This window comes from Calliopsis andreniformis, unplaced genomic scaffold, assembly GCF_051401765.1.
Source record: "Calliopsis andreniformis isolate RMS-2024a unplaced genomic scaffold, iyCalAndr_principal scaffold0014, whole genome shotgun sequence".
NCBI lineage: Eukaryota > Metazoa > Arthropoda > Insecta > Hymenoptera > Andrenidae > Calliopsis > Calliopsis andreniformis.
The window spans coordinates 9,001,931-9,007,930 of record NW_027480427.1 but is presented as its reverse complement, the minus strand read 5'-3'; positions in this window follow the sequence as shown (position 1 = coordinate 9,007,930).

The window sequence follows — 6,000 nt, the reverse complement described above, 5'->3', positions numbered from 1 at the left end:
CTCGGAATGTAGAAATGACCATAACTTTCACACAGGTTGCAATTATTCGTTTTATACGATGGAAACAATGTTGTATTTATATTGTACTTTATGCCTCTGGCGTTGACTTCTAAGGCCGTAGCTATTAGATGTGGTGGAGCAACGCCCTAGAGTGACGCCTAGGGTGCTCGGAACGTAGAAATGACCATTACTTTCACACTGGTTGCAATTATTCGTTTTATACGATGGAAAAGCTGTGGTATTTATATCGTATTTTATGCTTCTGGCGTTGACTTCTTAGGCCGAAACTATTCGGTCTGGTGGAGCAACGCCCTGGAGTGAAACCTAGGTTGCCCGGAACGTAGAATTGGCCATCACTTTCAAACTGGTTGCAATTATTGCTGCTATATGATGGAAACACTGTTCTATTTTTTTTGCATTTTATGGTTCGGGCGTTGACTTCTAAGGCCCTAACTATTCAATCCGTTGAAGCAACGCCCTAGGGTGTAGCCTAGGTTGTTCGGAAAGTAGAAATCACCATAAGTTTCATACTGGTTGCAATTATTCGTTTTATACGATGGAAAAACTGTTGTATTTATATTGTATTTTATGCTTCTGGCGTTGACTTCTAAGGCACTAACTATTCGATCTGGTGGAGCACCGCCCTAGAGTGAAGCCTAGGTTGCACGGAAGGTAGAATTGGCCATCACTTTCACACTGGTTGTAATTATTCCTGTTATATGATGGAAACACTGTTGTATTTTTTTTGCATTTTATGGTTCGGGCGTTGACTTCTAAGGCCCTAACTATTCAATCCGTTGGAGCAACGCCCTAGGGTGAAGCCTAGGTTGCTCGGAAAGTAGAAATGACCATATGTTTCATACTGGTTGCAATTATTTGTTCCATACGATGGAAAAACTGTTGTATTTATATTGTATTTTATGCTTCTGGCGTTTACTTCTAAGGACCTAACTATTCGATCTGGTGGAGCAACGCCCTAGAGTGAAGCCTAGGTTACACGGAATGTGGAAATGACCATAACTTTCACACTGGTTGCAATTATTCGTTTTATACGATGGAAACGCTGTTGTATTTATATCGTATTTTATGCTTCTGGCGTTGACTTCTTACGCCGTAACTATTCGGTCTGGTGGAGCAACGCACTGGAGTGAAACCTAGGTTTCCCGGAACGTAGAATTGGCCATCACTTTCAAACTGGTTGCAATTATTGCTGTTATATGATGGAAACACTGTTGTATTTTTTTTGCATTTTATGGTACGGGCGTTGACTTCTAAGGCCCTAACTATTCAATCCGTTGGAGCAACGCCCTAGGGTGAAGCCTAGGTTGTTCGGAAAGTAGAAACGACCATAAGTTTCATACTGGTTGCAATTATTCGTTTTATACGATGGAAAAAGTGTTGTATTTATATTGTATTTTATGCTTCTGGCATTGACTTCTAAGGCACTAACTATTCGATCTGGTGGAGCAACGCCCTATAGTGAAGCCTAGGATGCCCGGAAGGTAGAATTCGCCATCACTTTCACACTGGTTGCAATTATTCGTTTTATACGATGGAAAAGCTGTAGTATTTATATTGTATTTTATGCTTCTGGCGCTGACTTCTAAGGCCCTAACTATTCAATCTGTTGGAGCAACGCCCTAGGGTGAAGCCTAGGTTGCTCGAAAAGTAGAAATGACCATAAGTTTCATACTGGTTGCAATTATTCGTTTTATATGATGGAAAAACTGTTGTATTTATATTGTATTTTATGCTTCTGGCGTTGACTTCTAAGGCCCTAGCTGTTCGATCTAGTGGAGCAACGCCCTAGAGTGAAGCCTAGGTTGCCCGGAAGGGAGAAATGACCATCACGTTCAAACTGGTTGCAATTAATCCTATGATACGATGGAAACGCTGTTGTATTTATATCGTATTTTATGCTTCTGGCGTTGACTTCTTAGGCCGTAACTATTCGGTCTGGTGGAGCAACGCACTGGAGTGAAACCTAGGTTGCCCGGAACGTAGAATTGGCCATCACTTTCAAACTGGTTGCAATTATTGCTGCTATATGATGGAAACACTGTTCTATTTTTTTTGCATTTTATGGTTCGGGCGTTGACTTCTAAGGCCCTAACTATTCAATCCGTTGAAGCAACGCCCTAGGGTGTAGCCTAGGTTGTTCGGAAAGTAGAAATCACCATAAGTTTCATACTGGTTGCAATTATTCGTTTTATACGATGGAAAAACTGTTGTATTTATATTGTGTTTTATGCTTCTGGCGTTGACTTCTAAGGCACTAACTATATGATCTGGTGGAGCACCGCCCTAGAGTGAAGCCTAGGTTGCCCGGAAGGTAGAATTGGCCATCACTTTCACACTGGTTGTAATTATTCCTGTTATATGATGGAAACACTGTTGTATTTTTTTTGCATTTTATGGTTCGGGCGTTGACTTCTAAGGCCCTAACTATTCAATCCGTTGGAGCAACGCCCTAGGGTGAAGCCTAGGTTGCTCGGAAAGTAGAAATGACCATATGTTTCATACTGGTGGCAATTATTTGTTCCATACGATGGAAAAACTGTTGTATTTATATTGTATTTTATGCTTCTGGCGTTTACTTCTAAGGACCTAACTATTCGATCTGGTGGAGCAACGCCCTAGAGTGAAGCCTAGGTTACACGGAATGTGGAAATGACCATAACTTTCACACTGGTTGCAATTATTCGTTTTATACGATGGAAACGCTGTTGTATTTATATCGTATTTTATGCTTCTGGCGTTGACTTCTTACGCCGTAACTATTCGGTCTGGTGGAGCAACGCACTGGAGTGAAACCTAGATTTCCCGGAACGTAGAATTGGCCATCACTTTCAAACTGGTTGCAATTATTGCTGTTATATGATGGAAACACTGTTGTATTTTTTTTGCATTTTATGGTACGGGCGTTGACTTCTAAGGCCCTAACTATTCAATCCGTTGGAGCAACGCCCTAGGGTGAAGCCTAGGTTGTTCGGAAAGTAGAAACGACCATAAGTTTCATACTGGTTGCAATTATTCGTTTTATACGATGGAAAAACTGTTGTATTTATATTGTATTTTATGCTTCTGGCATTGACTTCTAAGGCACTAACTATTCGATCTGGTGGAGCAACGCCCTATAGTGAAGCCTGGGATGCCCGGAAGGTAGAATTCGCCATCACTTTCACACTGGTTGCAATTATTCGTTTTATACGATGGAAAAGCTGTAGTATTTATATTGTATTTTATGCTTCTGGCGCTGACTTCTAAGGCCCTAACTATTCAATCTGTTGGAGCAACGCCCTAGGGTGAAGCCTAGGTTGCTCGAAAAGTAGAAATGACCATAAGTTTCATACTGGTTGCAATTATTCGTTTTATATGATGGAAAAACTGTTGTATTTATATTGTATTTTATGCTTCTGGCGTTGACTTCTAAGGCCCTAGCTGTTCGATCTAGTGGAGCAACGCCCTAGAGTGAAGCCTAGGTTGCCCGGAAGGGAGAAATGACCATCACGTTCAAACTGGTTGCAATTAATCGTTTTATACGATGGAAACGCTGTTGTATTTATATCGTATTTTATGCTTCTGGCGTTGACTTCTTAGGCCGTAACTATTCGGTCTGGTGGAGCAACGCACTGGAGTGAAACCTAGGTTTCCCGGAACGTAGAATTGGCCATCACTTTCAAACTGGTTGCAATTATTGCTGTTATATGATGGAAACACTGTTGTATTTTTTTTGCATTTTATGGTACGGGCGTTGACTTCTAAGGCCCTAACTATTCAATCCGTTGGAGCAACGCCCTAGGGTGAAGCCTAGGTTGCTCGGAAAGTAGAAATGACCATAAGTTTCATACTGGTTGCAATTATTCCTTTTATACGATGGAAAAACTGTTGTATTTATATTGTATTTTATGCTTCTGGCGTTGACTTCTAAGGCACTAACTATTCGATCTGGTGGAGCAACGCCCTATAGTGAAGCCTGGGATGCGCGGAAGGTAGAATTCGCCATCACTTTCACACTGGTTGCAATTATTCGTTTTATACGATGGAAAAGCTGTAGTATTTATATTGTATTTTATGCTTCTGGCGTTGACTTCTAAGGCCCTAACTATTCAATCTGTTGGAGCAACGCCCTAGGGTGAAGCCTAGGTTGCTCGAAAAGTAGAAATGACCATAAGTTTCATACTGGTTGCAATTATTCGTTTTATACAATGGAAAAACTGTTGTATTTATATTGTATTTTATGCTTCTGGCGTTGACTTCTAAGGCACTAGCTGTTCGATCTAGTGGAGCAACGCCCTAGAGTGAAGCCTAGGTTGCCCGGAAGGGAGAAATGACCATCACGTTCAAACTGGTTGCAATTAATCCTTTTATACGATGGAAAAGCTGTTGTATCTATATTGTATTTTATGCTTCTGGCGTTTGCTTCTATGTACCTAACTATTCGATCTGGTGGAGCAACGCCCTAGAGTGAATCCTAGGTTGCTCGGAATGTAGAAATGACCATAACTTTCACACTGGTTGCAATTATTCATTTTATACGATGCAAACGCTCTTGTATTTATATCGTATTTTATGCTTCTGGCGTTTACTTCTAAGGACCTAACTATTCGATCTGGTGGAGCAACGCCCTAGAGTGGATCCTAGGTTGCTCGGAATGTAGAAATGACCATAACTTTCACACAGGTTGCAATTATTCGTTTTATACGATGGAAACGCTGTTGTATTTATATTGTACTTTATGCCTCTGGCGTTGACTTCTAAGGCCGTAGCTATTAGATGTGGTGGAGCAACGCCCTAGAGTGACGCCTAGGGTGCTCGGAACGTAGAAATGACCATTACTTTCACACTGGTTGCAATTATTCGTTTTATACGATGGAAAAGCTGTTGTATTTATATCGTATTTTATGCTTCTGGCGTTGACTTCTTAGGCCGTAACTATTCGGTCTGGTGGAGCAACGCCCTGGAGTGAAATCTAGGTTGCCCGGAAAGTAGAATTGGCCATCACTTTCAAACTGGTTGCAATTATTCCTGTTATATGATGGAAACACTGTTGTATTTTTTTTGCATTTTATGGTTCGGGCGTTGACTTCTAAGGCCCTAACTATTCAATCCGTTGGAGCAACGCCCTAGGGTGAAGCCTAGGTTTCTCGGAAAGTAGAAATGACCATATGTTTCATACTGGTTGCAATTATTTGTTCCATACGATGGAAAAACTGTTGTATTTATATTGTATTTTATGCTTCTGGCGTTGACTTCTAAGGCGCTAACTATTCGAGCTGGTGGAGCAGCGCCCTAGAGTGAAGCCTAGGTTACCCGGTACGTAGAATTGGCCATCACTTTCAAACTGGTCGAAATTATTCCTGTTATATGATGGAAACACTGTTGTATTTTTTTTGCATTTTATGGTTCGGCCGTAGACTTCTAAGGCCCTAACTATTCAATCCGTTGGAGCAACGCCCTAGGGTGAAGCCTAGGTTGCTCGGAAAGTAGAAATGACCATAAGTTTCATACTGGTTGGAATTATTCGCTTTATACGATGGAAAAGCTGTTGTATTTATATTGTATTTTCTGCCTCTGGCGTTGACTTCTAAGGCCGTAGCTATTAGATGTGGTGGAGCAACGCCCTAGAGAGACGCCTAGGGTGCTCGGAACGTAGAAATGACCATTACTTTCACACTGGTTGCAATTATTCGTTATATACGATGGAAAAGCTGTTGTATTAATATCGTATTTTATGCTTCTGGCGTTGACTTCTTAGGCCGTAACTATTCGGTCTGGTGGAGCAACGCCCTGGAGTGAAACCTAGGTTGCCCGGAACGTAGAATTGGCCATCACTTTCAAACTGGTTGCAATTATTGCTGCTATATGATGGAAACACTGTTCTACTTTTTTTGCATTTTATGGTTCGGGCGTTGACTTCTAAGGCCCTAACTATTCAATCCGTTGAAGCAACGCCCTAGGGTGTAGCCTAGGTTGTTCGGAAAGTAGAAATCACCATAA